Genomic DNA, 17,340 nt, shown 5'->3' with positions numbered 1-17,340 from the left:
TATCTTTAGACCATTTCTCTCAAATTCCACATTTGGCTAGGAATAGTGTTTGATCTCAACCACCAATGCATATGCAAAGAGAGAGAAAGAGATCATTGTGAGCTAGTAACCTGGGCATCAATCGTGATAATTCCTTTATTCTCCTACTATACTTTCAGGGATGCACTTACATTTAGATGTATACCAACACTGAAAATGTATGTGAAATCTCCTGATCATCTTGGTCTGTCCTGGTGGAAGAATTAAGAGACTTTTATAATTTCATAAAAGCCTATATAAGAAGTCACATCAAAGCCTATATAAGAGTCCTACTATGAACACCTAGAGCAGCAGGGTTCTATCTTCATTAGCATTCCATCCACATATGTCTTTTTTAAAAAAACATTTATCCTTTTTTTTAACCTTATATCGCAGTTACTAGGCACTCAATAAACATTCACTGCCTAAATACATAAATGAACACATGAATAAACTTCTGGCCATAGAACAGTATCCCTGCATTTAAGGATAGATTGGAACTCTGTGTTAAGTAATAGTACATCAAAGTTTATAAGATCTCATGCTGGAAGATGTATTAAAGAAGTTTTATAATATTGCAGACACTCTGAGATATGTTTCCAAACCAATTAAACTGCAACTCATTTTTGTTTAATGTCACTTTCCATCGGTGGCCTTTGGCTGTGAAATTATTACATATATCACAAGAAATTAAATAATGGCTAATGTTATCACTACTAAGGAAATTTCTTGAGCAAATGGGCCAGGGCTTCAGATTTTATGAGTATTCTTTCTTTGCATTTACCTTGGACTCAGATGAAAACATATTACCATCCATACATCATGGCTCCTTAATGGAAATGAATAACTGTCTTTTGATGGGATTTTTCAGTTCCTGCCCAAGTGCAAATAAACATTAAAAGCCACTCAAACCCAGCAGAAATGTCAGTAACCTTGAAAACATGTTGAATCTATTAAATGATATGAAAATGATGTGAGCTGTCTTAATAAATCCAGCAACAAAATAATAAAGCTCATCAACGAATCATGAGACATCATTTTCATGTTTACTGCTACCATTAATGTAGTGGAAATTACACAGGACTGGTTGTCAAATAATGCAATATAGCTAGAAATTATTTATTGGTATACTGTTTTCCATACATGTAAAAGGATGCTTTAATATCTAAGACAAATAGTCTATTGAATGGCAAAATCTAAGTTTTTATCCATTTCATATAGCTATGTTATTTACTATGTTTCTACCCAAATATAGACAGATAGATAGCAATATAGATAGATATTTGGTAGAATTGCCCTTGATTCAATCTTTTTCTTTTAAGTTCATTTTTAAAGATGATGATTTTTATTATAAATTGATTATTAAAAACAGAAATAGACTTTAAAACAAAAATATTTTAACATGTTCTTATGCAATTCTCTTTACCTATTTGAGTTTCAATCTTCTCCTCTACCTAAATGGGTTTTGTACAAGAAAGGCATGCCAAATTCTAAAGTCTCTGAATGTAAGTTTTCTAGTAATTCTTTACTAAATACCCTGCCTCCAATCTCTCTTCAGTCTACCTGCACTATAATGCCAGATTCATTCTCCTAAATCAGCCTTCTCATAATATTACTGCCAAGCTCAAAATCCCTTACTGGCTTCCCAGGGCCTAAGAATCTGAAATGTATATGATATTTACAGTTTTATGCACTTCAACCTTACAATTTATATCTTCCATTACTGAACCATTCAGAAGACTATTTTCTAAACATGTAACAAACATGTTTCTTTTTGCAAATTGTAAATACGCCTACCTGAAATACCCTTCCTCTGTTCTCTGTTTTTTACAATCTTCTGGGCCCAGGTTAAATCTGACCTTCATGGACTGGGCATGCCATCCTCTTGTAAACTCTCACACGGTCAGGACAATTTTAATACTTATAACTGCTAGGGGTGCTAGTTACACGTTACAGATAGGTATAAAGTCCAGAAGCCCAACTAGATTGTGTGTTCCCTGCAATCTAGGACCATGAGTTATACATACCTACGTAGAGACCATGACATTAAGCCTGTCTTGCGAATAGTAGATATGAAAAAACATTTCATAATTGATATGTTTTTGACGAGTTGGAAAAACAGAGAAAAGCAATGGAATAATCTCTAATTGAGCAGTTTATTCTACTGACTTAAGACCAATGCCATCCATCTTAGTACTTTTTAATGGCCCTCAGCATTTCTTTTTCAATTTGGGATGGATTTACACTTGTTTCCAGATGGATCATGGCTGTAATATATACACACACTAATTTAAACCTTTTATTTCAGGCTTAATACAAGGTTTTTGCCCTCAAGGAGTTTAGCATCCTATTGCAAATTTGAAGAGTCAAGATACAAACATGTAAGAACTTAAATTGTGGCCAAGGATTTTTATAACACTCCAAGGCAACAATAGAGAAGATACCATAATACCATATTTTTTTTATATATATATACACACACCATATATGTATTTATATATTTATATATATACACACACCATATATGTATTTATATATTTATATATAATACATATATAATACCTATATATGTATGTACCTATCATAAAATATATATACCTATATATATAGAGAGAGCCAGGTTAATGCACTCATGTGAATTACTATAAAAAATTTAAAGAAAGAAAAGTGATTTCAGACTAAAGTGACTAGGTGAAAAGAAGACAATTTATGTACGGAAAATGGAAAGAAGAACTTTGAAGAAAGTATCTGGAGAGAAAGTTGGAAAGGTAAACGGGAGCTCAACTGAAGACAGTTGGAATGTCTGGATGTGGCACCTGGGGTATCAAAGAGATAATAGAATGGTAAAAAGATCCAAATCGCCCTGTTGAGTAAAATCTCAAGACCATGTATATTGTCAGTTCATTTACAAAATACAGTGTAGCAATTAGTACAACTTTCTGAAATGAGAAGGTAATATTCAGATAACCAAAGACAGCATTGATATATATTGATTGATGAGTTGAAACAATGGATTTGCACCCAAGTGTCGTAGTTGTCAGACATATAGACTCTGGAACTGGACTGCCTAGCTTTCCATCCCAGCTCTGCCACTTCATAGCTATTGGGAGTTACATAATTTCTCTCTTCCTCAGTTTTCCAATCTGTAAAATGGGAGTAGTATTATAGCCTCTTCCTTATAGGGGTGTCATGAAAATTAAAATGAGCTAATATACATAAAGTATTTATAACAGTGCTTGGCACATAAGAAATATTATATACATGGCTGGGTGCGATAACTCATGCCTGTAATCCTAGCACTTTGGGAGGCCGAGGCGGGTGGATTACCTGAGGTCAGGAGTTTGAGACCAGACTGGCCAGCATGGTGAAACCCTGTCTCTACTAAAAATACAAAAAAATTGGCTGAGTGTGGTGGCTGGCACCTGTAATCCCGGCTATTCGGGAGGCTGAGATGGAGAATTGCTTGAACCTGGGAGGCAGAGGTTGCAGTGAGCTGAGGTCGTGCCATTGCACTCTAATCTGGGCAACAAGAGCAAAACTCTGTCTCAAAAAAACAAAAAAACCAAAAAAAAAAAAAAAGAAAGAAAGAAAGAAATACTACATACGCATTAGCTATTTTATCAATAATACTATTTAAGCATTAGAGACTGGATCCATATATTATGTTCTTAAACAAATGAGTTGATTGCAATAAAAATAAAGTATGATCTTTAAGATAGGAAGTCACACAGTGTAAGCACGCAATGTATCAGTGATAGTAACAAATGTGTTCTAATACACCCTATTGCTTGTTTGTGACTCTTGGGTTCAGTTTTTAGATCAAAGTATGGTCTGTGACCTGAAACTGCTGAGGAAGGCTGAAAGCTGTTCAGACAGGGATCAAACCGAGACCTTGGCCTCTTCAGTAATGCTATCCAACCAAAAACTGGGTGGATGGTGGTGCCATGTGTTACCTAATGAGATCTATTAACTCTTTTAGGTCCCATTGAGAGCGCTGCAAAGCTGCACCTCCCTGAACACAGAGGAGAAGCTGGCTCACTACACATTATAAATATATATCTAGACAGCCTAACACAGCACTTTGCCCAGAGCACACTCTCAATAATTGTTTGTCTAGCGGACGAAAGGAGGCTTAAGCCATTAAAGTAACAATTAGGCTTCAGTTGTTCCCTAGGCAGCCTCTTTCCCCTTCTAAATATCATATTTCATCTTGTGAAAGTAGGACCTTAGAAAGATAACAAAAGCAAAAAAACAAGATTCTTTAAAAGCTTTGAAAACAGTACCCCGGCTTGTTAGAAAGTAGAAAATATTTTCTTACTTTTTTCTTAGAATGTCTGACAATAGTTCTTTGTAACTAAAAATGTACCTTGTATTTTATGTAGAATCTGATGTTATTCTTTTTATGTAATTCAGATAGTTTCAGGCAGAATCTTCATTTATCATGCACTAATTTGGGGGAAATTATTTTAGGGATAAAACTTGTCATAATACTTAGAGAAAAGCTTTCTTAACCAGAGACAATAATGTTGATTTGATTTCTTTTGAACTATATTTTTCAGTAGCCATAAAATATGTTTTCAGGTATTAAAATAGAAATTGGCTTCACTAGACTTTCTTTTCTCTCTGAAACCTTTTTACATTTTCTCTCTGAAACCTTTTTAAATTGAATAGCAAATTAGAAAAAAATGTATGGAACTTATGTGTCCTGTATTTTTCTAAGGATTTTGGGCTCGCGCCTGTAATCTCGGCACTTCGGGAGGCCGAGGCGGACGGATTGCCTCAGCTCAGGAGTTTGGAACCAGCCTGGGCAACACAGTGAAACTCCGTCTCTACTGAAATGTACAAAAATTAACCGGGCGTAGCTGCGTGCGCCTGTCGTCCCAGCTACTCGGGAGGCTGAGGCAGGAGAACCGCTTGAACCTGGGAGGCAGAGGTTGCAGTGAGCCGAGATCGCACCACTGCACTCCAGCCTGGGTGACAGAGTGAGACTCCGTCTCAAAACAAAAAACAACAACAACAAAAATAAATAAAGAAAGAAAACAAGAAAAAGAAATTACTACTTTTTTTTTTTTCATCACAACAATCCATTATGCTAACTCCTATGAACAAATTGGCTCCTTTTATTCTCACAATAACTGTGTATTATTATCCCACCCATGTTACAGATCGGACACTGAGTCACAACGAAGTTGAATAAACTGGCCCTATCAAGGGGCAGAGCTGAGATTGGGGAACTAAGGCACTATACACTTCAGAGCCTTTGCTCTGTAGAAATAGTCCTTCAAGGAATGCACCCAGGACAGCACCAAGGCAGCGGAATACCCGAGGCCATGCAAATGAGTAACCCATGACTAGTCTACAGGGGAGAGGAACACCCTTACTGGCCTCATCAGACTTGACCCAATTCCACCAACTTTAGGTCACTGGAATTCTTCAGACAAGTATTTCAAGAAAGCCCTACCTACCTGCCGAGCCATCAGCAGCTTTGGGTCCTTAGATCAGCTCCCACATTCTACTGAATGACACTTACCTATTCTTCAGGCACTAAGACAATTCACTTACCTGTTCAACCAGCCATTAACAAAGATTTAAGTACCACATGCTCCCAGGCACTAGGAACTCCATAATGAATCACAAGGATTCCTACACCCAAGGGCATTGTAGCTTATTTGTGAACATAAAAATTCAATTTACAAATACTATTGTTTTAATATCTATATTTATTCATGATTATGAGAATACAAACATGATTTCTGGGGCAGGGACAAATTATTTGTACTTACTTATACTAATAAAGGCATCAGCTCCCCTTACCTTAATTTTTCCCCCTTACAAGGTAATGCAGTGAAAGCCAGATGTCACCTTATACTTGCCAGGATCTGTACTATAGGTAAAGAATCCCATAAGAATCTGAGAGTTTTTATAGAAGAGAGACACTTACCTCCCTGCTTCCCTTCTGAAGCAGAGAAAGAAGCCTTTGCTTCCTAACTTACACAAACGCACTTTTGGGAGAGAATAGGAAGGATCCTGGGTTCTAACCCTTCGGCATGTAAGTAAATGTCTGTAGGGGAATATAAGACAAGTTTCTCCTTGTTTTGCAACCCCTGGAATGTCTTCATGCTCCAGCTTTTCTCATGTTTTCTCATCACCTCTTGAAATAGAAACATATTTCTAGGGAGGCAAGTCTCTTACTATCTTATTAGTTATCTTTAAGTTTCAAGGCTTGACCTTGAACCCAAATCCCAGTAAAATTTGCCCCAAAATCCCTAACCATACAGAAACATGAAAATATCCACGCTTCTTCACTTCCTTCTGGTATTTGATCATCAGAAAGGTTCTCCAAGAGGAAAAGATGACAATAGCTTTCCTAGGACAATGACTATGCCCAACTTTGGTTACATGCCTTTTTCTGAATCCACCAATGTCAGTGTAGAGGAGAAAAACCAAAAACACCTTTTTCCTCTACCAATATAGTTTCACTGACTGGGGCCCTGCAGATTGGACTGACAAATGACAAATTAACAAGATAAAAAGCAGAGTTTGTTAACACATGTCTCATACAGTCCCAGAGGAAAACTCAGTGATGAGTGACTCAAAAGGATGCTTAGAACTTGAGATTATATTACTTTTTAAAAAAAAAAAACAATAAATTTGTAGGAAAGTGACAAGACAGAGAAAAGTCTTTGGATTCCCAGGGCAGCAAACCATAAAATGGTCAGCATGTGGGGGAAACTAACAGAGCAAGGTTTGTGTGTCCAGGTCGATCTCAGCACCCATTTTCTATCTTCTTCATGTCCATAAAACTTCCCTGAAAGAGGGGATTTGTGGCAGTCTTCATTTTTCAAAATTTCCTGCTTTTAGTCAAATAAGGAAAGCTCTGAGAAAACTTCCTTCTGCATTAGTTAAATCTCAAATGTCTTTAAGCTCAAAATGATCCTTACGCCAAAGTGGCATATTTGGAGCTGGCATATTCTGATCCATACATAGTCATGTGGCTGGAACATTCTGATTGTCTAAGGTGGGGCCATGTGCCTACCACTCATGGGGCTACAAGAATGAGGGTATGGTGACAACTGGCACAATTTGAACCATTTAAACTGAGCAGGATGATTATGAAATATGGAGAGATGCTTCTCCACAGGAAAGGATGGTAGCAAAGCGAAGACATACATCCATTCCAGCAGGAAAGGCTGAGGTCCAGAGCATGGCTGGGAGGATTTTCACTAGCTCCAGTATAGAAAAGCAAAACAATGTGAGATATAGCTAGATTGTATTTGGGGCTGTGAAACCTATGTGTAGAAAAAATGAAAGATGAGAGGATCAGAGATTTGAGGATAGGGAATAGGTTTGAAAATAATGGCAGAAAGTGAGAAAGTGAGCTGATAAGAGAACATGGTAGATTCAGCGGGGATAGGAGAAAGGTTGTTGACTAATCTGCTCAATTGTGTAAATTTTTTTCATTGTATGCTCAATAGTTTGGATTAAGAGTCAGCAATTTTTTTTTTTTTTAGACGGAGTCTCACTCTGTCACCCAGGCTGGAGTGCAGTGGCGCGATCTTGGCTCACTGCAACCTCTGCCTGCTGGGTTCAAGCAATTCTCCTGCCTCAGCCTCCTGAGTAGCTGGGACTACAGGCATGCACCACCATGCCCAGCTAATTTTTTGTATTTTTAGTAGAGACAGGGTTTCACTATGCTGGTCAGGCTTGTCTTGAACTCCTGACCTCATGATCCACCCGCTTCAGCCTCCCAAAGTGCTGGGATTACAGGCATGAGCCACCGCGCCCGGCCAGTAAATCTTATTTTCTGTAAAGGACCAGATAGAAAATATTTTAGATCACACATAGCCTCTTTCACATACTTTTCTTTGCTATTTTAACAATCCTTAAAAAGTAAAAATTATTCTTAGCTCCCTGGTCAGGTTCTAGGTTGATACAAGCAAGGAACGCATGGAAGATTCCGCTCATCTACAGTTATGAATTTTCCTGGTAAATAAAATGAAAAGAAAGAGGCAATAAAGTTTAGAGTACAGTGAACAAAATAATGGAAACATTCAGTCCACTGGACAGTGAAGTCGCCAATCATTCATTACATATGAACAAAGCAATTACCATTGGTTAGGTATCTGCCATGTGCTGAACACAAAATTAGGCTCTGGGATATAATGGTAATCAAAAAAGGCATAATCGCTACCTCATGGAGCTTAGCATTTAGTGAGCAAAAACAAAGACTTTGTTTGTTTTTGCTTTTGCTTTTTGAAACAGGATCTCGCTATATAGCCCAGGCTTGTCTCCAACTCCTAGGCCCAAGTGATCCTCCCTCCTCAGCTTCCCAAGTAGCTGAGATTATAGGCACATGACACCTCACCTGGCTAATTTTAAAATAACACAAATAAAAATATAATTATACCTTGATTAGTATATAGTGGGTACAAATTTTGCACTTTAAAATTGCAAGAAATATCATAGTACTTTATTCCTGAAGTTTAATCCATTAAAGAGAATTGGTAAGTGGGACTTTATCAAAGTATAAAACTTCTGCTCTGTGAAAGTCCCTGTTAAGAGATTTAAAAAGAAAAACATGCCACAGACTGGGAGAATATTTTATGTGAAACATATTTAATAAAGGACTTGTATTTAAAACATACAAGAAACTCTTAAAATTCAATAATAAGAAAACAGACATTTAAAAATAAGCAAGAGATCTAAACAGACACATCAATAAAGAAGATATAGAAATAGCAAATAAGTATATTAAAAGACTCAGCATCATTTGTCATTAGGAAAATGCCCGAATTAAAACAAAAATGAGATACCACAACACACCTATTAGAATTAGCATACGACAATGTCATATGCTGGCAAAGCACAGAGCAACAGGAACTCTCCTGTTGCAATCACTTTGGAAGACAGTTTGGCAATTTCTTCTAAAGTTAAATATAATCTTACCATACAGTCCTGCAATTATGCTTCTAGGTATAGGTATTAACCCAAGTGATTTGAAAACTGTCCACACAGAAATCTGTAAGCGAACGTTAATAGCAGTTTTGTTAATGATCACCAAAAATGAAAAGTAACCAAAATGTCTTTCAATAAGTGAATTGATCAATAAATTATACACTAATAAGATGGAATATGTATAGAATACTATTTAGCAATAAAAATAAACGAGCACTCAAGCCAATGCTAAAAGGCATGGATAACTCTTAAATATGTATTTTCTAAATGAGAGAAGCCAGTTCAAAGTCAATACACTGTATGATTCTATTTATATTATATATGAAAAAGGCAGAATTTGAGAGATGGTAAACAGATCAGTGGTTGCCAGGGATTCAGAACGGAGGCATGGAAAAGTGAATAGGTGAAGCATGGGACTTTTAGAGCAGTGAAGCTATCGTGTATGATTCTGTGGTGGTGAATACATGACACAATGCATTTGTCAAAGACCATGGAACTTTACATCACAAAGAATGAATCTTAATGTATGCAAATTTTTAAAATCATTTAGAAAGAGAGATCCCAGAATGGAATACAGAATATGAGAAAAGAATGTGTGTTACTAATGTATGTACCAACTCACTGAAGAGGGTAGGGGAAAAGGTGCTGACCTAAGTGATTTTGGAAATGAGAGGAGTGTTAAGACTAAAGGCAAAAGGAATTGCACACAAGCACTGCACTCTAGTTGATAAAGTTGTTTCTATTCTGCAACCAGTGTACATGTGTACTGGAATTAAATACTTACATTTATGGATGACAGATATGGAAGCCAGGTTTCTCACTGTTGAAGTGGAAAGTTATAGATAAGCAAGGGGAAAAGGTTAGAATGATCTAAGTGATAATGGATTAGAGCTGGAGACATAACTATGAACTCATAATTAGTGCAGTATAGAAAAAGATACATATGGAAATATAAAAACTTTCATAAATATACATATAAATACATGTGATTATATGCACATATATTTTCTTGCTTTGTTGTCTCTGAAATAATGATACCCCAGTAGCAATGAACACACCCAAGACTCAGATCTTAGTTACTAACATGGAGTTGTGCTAATAATGATAAATATATCAATAATATATCAATAACATACCAATATATCAATATTGGGTTCATTAACTATGAAAAATGTACCACACTAATGTAAAGTGTTAATAACTGGGGAACTGAGCATGAGGTATTTGGGAATTCTCCATACTATCTTCAAAACTTTTCTGTAAATCTTGAACATTTTAAAATAAAAAGGTTATTTTAAAAAATTAAGCAAGGGAGCTCAAGCTCTCCGGACTAGTGTCTCCTCTTTTAACTCAACAATGTAAAAGTCCTTGAGCCAAAAAACCCACTAAAGCTTGACTATGTTTTTGATTGGGACAGGGGAAGAAATTTCTATAGAGATAAGAGCAAAGCAAATAATATTATTTCAATACATTTTCAGCCTTCAAAATGATAAAACAAAAAGTACAGCTTATTCTGATCTTAAACAAATGAGTGCCTAACCTAGTAATTGGGATTGAGCAAAGGCTTCTCTGAGAAAGGGGAAATAGAGGCTTATCAGGTAAAGCAGACACTGAGGAAAGTGTTCCCGAGATGAGGGGATCGCATATCCCTAGGCCCGGAGGTAGAATCAGGAAGAATCATGGTGAGTCAGATGAACTTAAGAATGGCCAATGTGGCCGGGCGCGGTGGCTCACGCCTGTAATCCCAGCACTTTGGGAGGCCGAGGCAGGTGGATCAAGAGGTCAGGAGATCGAGACCATCCTGGCTAACACGGTGAAACCCCGTCTCTACTAAAAACACAAAAAATTAGATGGGCAAGGTGGCGGGCGCCTGTAGTCCCAGCCACTCGGGAGGCTGAATTGGGAGAATGGCGTGAACCTGGGAGGCAGAGCTTGTAGTGAGCTGAGATCACGCCACTGCACCCCAGCCTGGGTGACAGAGCGAGACTCCGTCTCAAAAAAAAATTAAAAATTAAAAAAAAAAAAGAATGACCAATGTGCTGTGGTTAAGATGCAGAGTGGGACAAGAGGGAAATTTTAAGATATTTTAAGTGGTATTCCATCATAAATGGCCCAGTCAACCAAATTAAGAGCAATGGTCTTTATCAGAAAAGTAATAGGAATCTGTCCATGGGTTTTGATGATCAGATTTAAGTTTTGAAGATAGCACTCTGGTTGCACTACGTGGAAGAAACTGGAGCTGGGTTGGAGTGCGCAGGATGAGCACTAGGAGTTCTGTTTCGTGTTTGTGATGACTGAATAAGGTAACCCAAGGTAAGATAGTAGTGATAATATGGGGAGAGATGAAGGATTCAGTGACCATTTAGAGTTAAAATTGAAAAGCCCCTAAGATTAGGAGGAAGGCTAGGATGTTTACTTCTACCACTACTATTTGATATTGTGTTATATGTTCTAATCAGTATAATGAATCACAAAAAAAGGAAAAAAAGGCATACAAATTGGAAAAGAAGAAGTAAACCTGTCTTTCTTCACAGACAATGTTATCATATATATAGCAAACACTATGGAATCCACAAAAAGAGTTGCAGGAAACAACGAGTGCATTTAACAATGTTGTAAGTACAAAATCGCCATGAAAAAACAATCATATGTATATATTCTAGCAATGAACAATTGGAAATTATAATTTTTAAAATAAAATACCATTTGGTAGCATCAAAAAACACAAAATACTTCTGAATAAAATTGATGAAAAATTTGTACACTGAAAACTACAGAACATTGCTGAGAGTAAACAAAGATGATGCAAATAAATAGAGGTATAATTATAGATCAAAGGACTCATTATTTTTTTAAAAAATCAATTCTCTTCAAATTACACTTTAGATTCAATGAAAGCCTAATAAAAATCCCAGTAGGCTTGTCAGTGAAAATTGACAAACTCATTCTACAATTCCTATGGAAATATAAAAGATATAGAAGAGCCAAAACAAACTTGAAAAAGGAGAACATAGTTGAAAGAGTAATAGTATCTGACTTCAAGATTTATTATAGAGCTGTAGTAATCAAGACCATGTGGTTTTGGCATCAAGACAAAAAAAATCAATTGGTGAGAATTGAGTTCAGAAATAAACCCACACATATATAGACAATTGATTTTTGACAAAGGTGCAAAAGCAATTCAACAAAAGAAGGATAGTTTTGTCAGCAAATGAGCTAGGTACAATCCAATATCCATATAGGAAAAAAGTACACTTCAATCTCAACATATACAAAAAGTAACTCCAAATAGATCAGTGACCTAAGAATAAATCTAGAACTGTAAAACGTCTAGGAGAAAACATAAAAGAAAAATATTTGCATTCTTAGATTAGAAAAGATTTCTTAGACATGCCACAAAAGCACAATCTATTATTTAAAAAAACCTATAAATTAGATCTGATCAAAATTGTAAATTTATGCTCTTTAAAAGACATTATAAAAAGGCAAGCTACAGTCTGGAAAAATATTTGTGTATTATATATATGTTAAAGGACTTCTATACAAAATATATAGAAAGTTCTCAAAGTTCAATAAGAAAACATATAATCCAGTTTTTAAAAGCCAGTCAAAAATTTGATTAGACACTTCATAAACAAAGATATGTGGATGGCAAATAATGTTATGAAGACACTTTCAACATTATTAGTCTTTAGGGAAGCACAAATAAAAAATAGGCGTACGGGGCCATGGATGCAGCTGGAAACCATCATTCTCAGCAAACTATCGCGAGAACAGAAAACCAAACACCGCATGTTCTCACTCATAGGTGGGAACTGAACAATGAGATCACTTGGACTCGGGAAGGGGAACATCACACACTGGGGCCTATCACGGGGAGGAGGGAGGGGGGAGGGGGGAGGGATTGCACTGGGAGTTATACCTGATGTAAATGACGAGTTGATGGGTGCTGACGAGTTGATGGGTGCAGCACACCAACATGGCACAAGTATACATATGTAACAAACCTGCACGTTATGCACATGAACCCTAGAACTTAAAGTATAATAATAAAAAAAAAAATAGGAGTACCACTACATACATATTTGAATGACTAAAACTTGAAAGTCTGACTATACCACTTGCTGGCAAGGATGTGGAGCAACTGGAACTCTGATATACTACTGGTGGGAATATACAACTACTTAGGAAAAATAGTCTGGTAGTTTTTTTTTTTTAAAAAGTTAAATATACATCTACCACATATTCCAGTTCTTCCAGATATCCAGAAGAAGAAAAAACAATATATCTATACAAAGATTATATGTGAATGTCTATATTATTTTTTCCAATAGTATCCCAAAGTAGGAATCAACTGAATTGCCCAACAACTGGTGGATAAACACATTTTTATGTATCTGTATGATAACATATGACTCAGCAATAAAGAGAAAAATAATTGATATACACAATTCAAGGATGAATCTAAAACTAATTACACTGAGTGAAGAAGATAGAACAAAGAAAAGTGTATACTTTGTGATTCCATTTATATAAAATTCTAGAAAATGAAATTAATCTTTGGTGAGAGAACCTGATCCATCAGTGGTTGATGTGATGGTGGGGGAAAAGTGGATGGGAGGGAATAAAAAGGAGTATGAGGAATTTGGGGGTAGTAGAAACATTCATTTTCTTGATTGTTGTGATGGTTATATAAACATATCAAATTTACACCTTAAATATGTACAGTTTATCGTATGTCAATTTTTAAAGTATGTGTTCCAAACATTTATTTGAAAGGACTTGGTGACTGACTGGATATGCTTGGTAAATAGAAGTAAACTATCAAGAATGATTCCCAGGGTTCTAGTGTAGACACCCATACACCAGTTCCAGTGTTTTGGCAGCTAGGATTCCTCGTGGGGGTGCTGTGCGTTGAGTCATTGCTGCAGCACTCTATAGACAGGTGCAAAGAGGGCTATTGAAATGGAATGTTTGTTGATTATGCTCCATTGTATGCCCAGGAAGGACTGTGGGAGATGCAAAGGAAGCTTAAAACTCGCAACACAGTTTATATGTTCATTGAAAAAAGACACACAATAATATGGTATTTAGGCAAGTCTTGGACAGTGTCACCCTAAATAAGTAACAGAAATAAGAAAGTGGGCTAGTAATAGTGGCTCATGCCTTTAATCCCAGCACTTTGGGAGGCTGAAATGGGAGGATCATTTGAGCCAGGAGTTTCAGACCAGCCTGAGCAACACAGCAAGATCTTCTCTCTACAAAATAAATGAATAAATAAATAAATAAAAATTAGCTGGACATGGTGGCATGATCCTGTGGTTCCAGCTACTTGGGAGGCTGAGGTGGGAGGATTGCTTGAGCCCAGGAGGCCAAGGCTGCACTGAGCTGTGATCATACCACTGCTCTCTAGCCCGAGAAACAGAGCAAGACCCTATTTAAAAAAAAAAAAAAAAAAAAAGTGGATGCATAATGTAGGTTACGGTCATCAGGGGAGCTTCTTAGAAGAAAGTAGAATTTGTGGTGACTTTTAAAGAAGTTTAGATGCTGCTAAGAGAAAAAAATATACATATGTAGACATCAGAAAAAGAAAAAACGCATAAGTAAAAGTCCCAGGGTCAGAATATGCATGAAGAGAGAGTGTGTGTGTGTGTGTGTGTGTGTGTGTGTGTGTGTGTGTTTTATATGCAGACCCATACGTGTTGCAGTTAACAGCGATAGAGAAAGGCAGTAAGGTAATAACAAAGATTATTATAGAGAAATGTGAAATAGAATGTGGGATAGGTAGGATGGAGGCAGATTATCAAGGGTCTTGAAAAGTGTAGACATGATCTGAAACACCGTAAGTCATTACTGAGTTTGACAAAGAAGCTGAATGATCAAAGGAGCATTTGATAAAAATTAGAACTGCATTTGTGTACAGCATAGCCTGGAGAGGAGACAGGCAATTTTATAGCTCTACAAAAGTGCCTTTGAAAGTCAAAACATTTTTAAAAATCTCTATAGAGCTAAACTGAAGAATTCCCAACCGCATGTCATTTTCTTTCTTTCTTTTCAAAGGAATGTTAATGTGATAAGCAAAATAGTTTCACCATGTCTTCATACTTTCTCTTTCAAAGGAGTGTTAAATAACTGCTATGTTTTTTAATCTAAGGAGCTCAGGCACAAGGACTTGAACTTCTACCTAGAAATTTTATTGTGGGAGAATTTCCTGTGAAAATGTATACCACTTATTTTCACTTGATGTGTAAAAAATTCATTTCCAGTTTGGTGATTTAAATGTTAACATGGAGAAATTGATGAGGGGTCTTTCCCCCAAAATTCAAATAACTAAAAGTTGAAAGCTAAAACCTTTAAAATGAGAAGAACTAGGGTTATTTTGTGAAGAGTAGAATAACTTAAAACTTTTATCCCCAATAGACATAGATTTATCTTAAGGTTTATCTTATCACATAGTTCTTCTCTCTACCAAAAATAATGCAAGAACAAACACATTTGTTTTGAACTATGGTTTCAAGGAGAATTCAAAAAAGGATTTTCTTATGGTAAGTGATAACCTGGGACAGATTATTAAGAAATATTATTGCACTTTCTAAAAGAGTTTTGCTAAGACTGTGGAGGTCCAATTTGAGTTTAGACGAGACTCAAACATGTTATATGCAGAGGAGGCAGAGGTCTAGGGAAATTTGGGTTATGAATTTGAATTTTATTTTATTTTTATTTATTTTTCTTTTTCTTTTATATGAATAATTTTTATTTCTAATTGGCAAAGTGAACATTGTATATATGTATGGTGTATAACATGATGTTTTGATATATGTATACACAGTGGAATGATTAAATCAAATTAATACATCTGTCACTTCTGCATATATTTCTCATGTTTGGTGATGAGAACATTTAAATCTACTCTCTTAGCAACTTTTAAGTGTACAATACAATATTATTAACTAAAATCACATGCTGTACTATAGATCACCAGATCTTATTCCTCCTGTCTATTTGAAACTTTGTAGTCGGCCAGGCACGGTGGCTCACGCCTGCAATCCCAGCACTATGGGAGCCCAAGGAGGGCGGATCACAAGGTCAGGAGATCGAGACCACGGTGAAACCCTGTCTCTACTAAAAATACGAAAAATTAGCCGGGCGAGGTGGCGGGCGCCTGTAGTCCCAGCTACTCAGGAGGCTGAGGCAGGAGAATGGCGTGAACCCGGGAGGCGGAGCTTGCAATGAGCTGAGATCCGGCCACTGCACGCCAGCCTGGGGGACAGAGCCAGACTCCGTCTCAACAAAAAAAAAAAAAAAAAGAAAGAAAGAAACTTTGTAGTCTTTGACCATAACTCCCCATTCCCCGCTCCTACCCCCAGTCCCAGTCCCTGACAACCACCATTCTACCTTCTGCTTACATGAGTTAAACTTTTTAAAATTCCACGTGTGAGATCGTACAGTATTTATCTTTCTGTGCCTGGTTTTTTTTTTTTTCACTTAGCTTGTTGCAGATGACAGGATTTCCTCCTTTTTAAGGCAAAATGATATTCCATTATATTATACTTACCACATTTTCTTTATTCATTCATCAGTTGATTCCCTATCTTAGCTATTGCAAGTAATGTTGCAATGAATATGGGAATGCAGGTATCTTTTTACCACACTGATTTCATTTCCTTTGGATACATATTCAGAAGTGAGATTGCTGGATCATATGGTAGTCCTATTTTTAATTTTTTGAGGAACCTCCATACTATTTTCCCCAAGGCTACACTAATGTACCTTTCCACCAACTGCATACAAGGGTTCTCTTTCCTTCACATCTTTGCAAATGCTTATCTTAGAGAGGTGAGGTGATAGATATCTATTGTGGTTTTAATTTGCACTTCCCCAATGATTAGTGATGTTGAGCACCTTTTCATATGCCTGTTGGCCTTTCATATGTTCTGTTTGGAGAAACGTCTGTTCAGATCCTTTCCCATTTTTAACTTTTTTTTTTTTCCTATTCAGATGTTTGCATTTCTTATATATTTTGGATATTAGTTCCTTATTTGATGTATGATTTACATATATTTTCTCCCATTGCATAGGTTTTCTCTTCACTCTGTTGATTGTTTCTTTTGCTCTGAAGCTTTTTTTTTGTTTGATGTAATTCCATTTATCTCTTTTTGCTTTTGTTGCCTGTGCTTTCGAGGTCATATCCCAAAAATCTTTGCCAAGACCAATGTCAATGTCTCTAGGTTTCCTTCTAATAGTTTTACAGTTTCCAATCTTACATTTAAGTCTTTAATCCATTTTATGTTGATTTTTGTATATGGGATGAAATAATGGTCCAATTTCATTCTTCTGCATGTGGATATCAAGTTTTTCCAGCACCAT

Source organism: Macaca nemestrina, chromosome 4 (genome assembly GCF_043159975.1).
Source record: "Macaca nemestrina isolate mMacNem1 chromosome 4, mMacNem.hap1, whole genome shotgun sequence".
NCBI classification, from domain to species: domain Eukaryota; kingdom Metazoa; phylum Chordata; class Mammalia; order Primates; family Cercopithecidae; genus Macaca; species Macaca nemestrina.
This window is presented reverse-complemented; position numbering follows the sequence as displayed.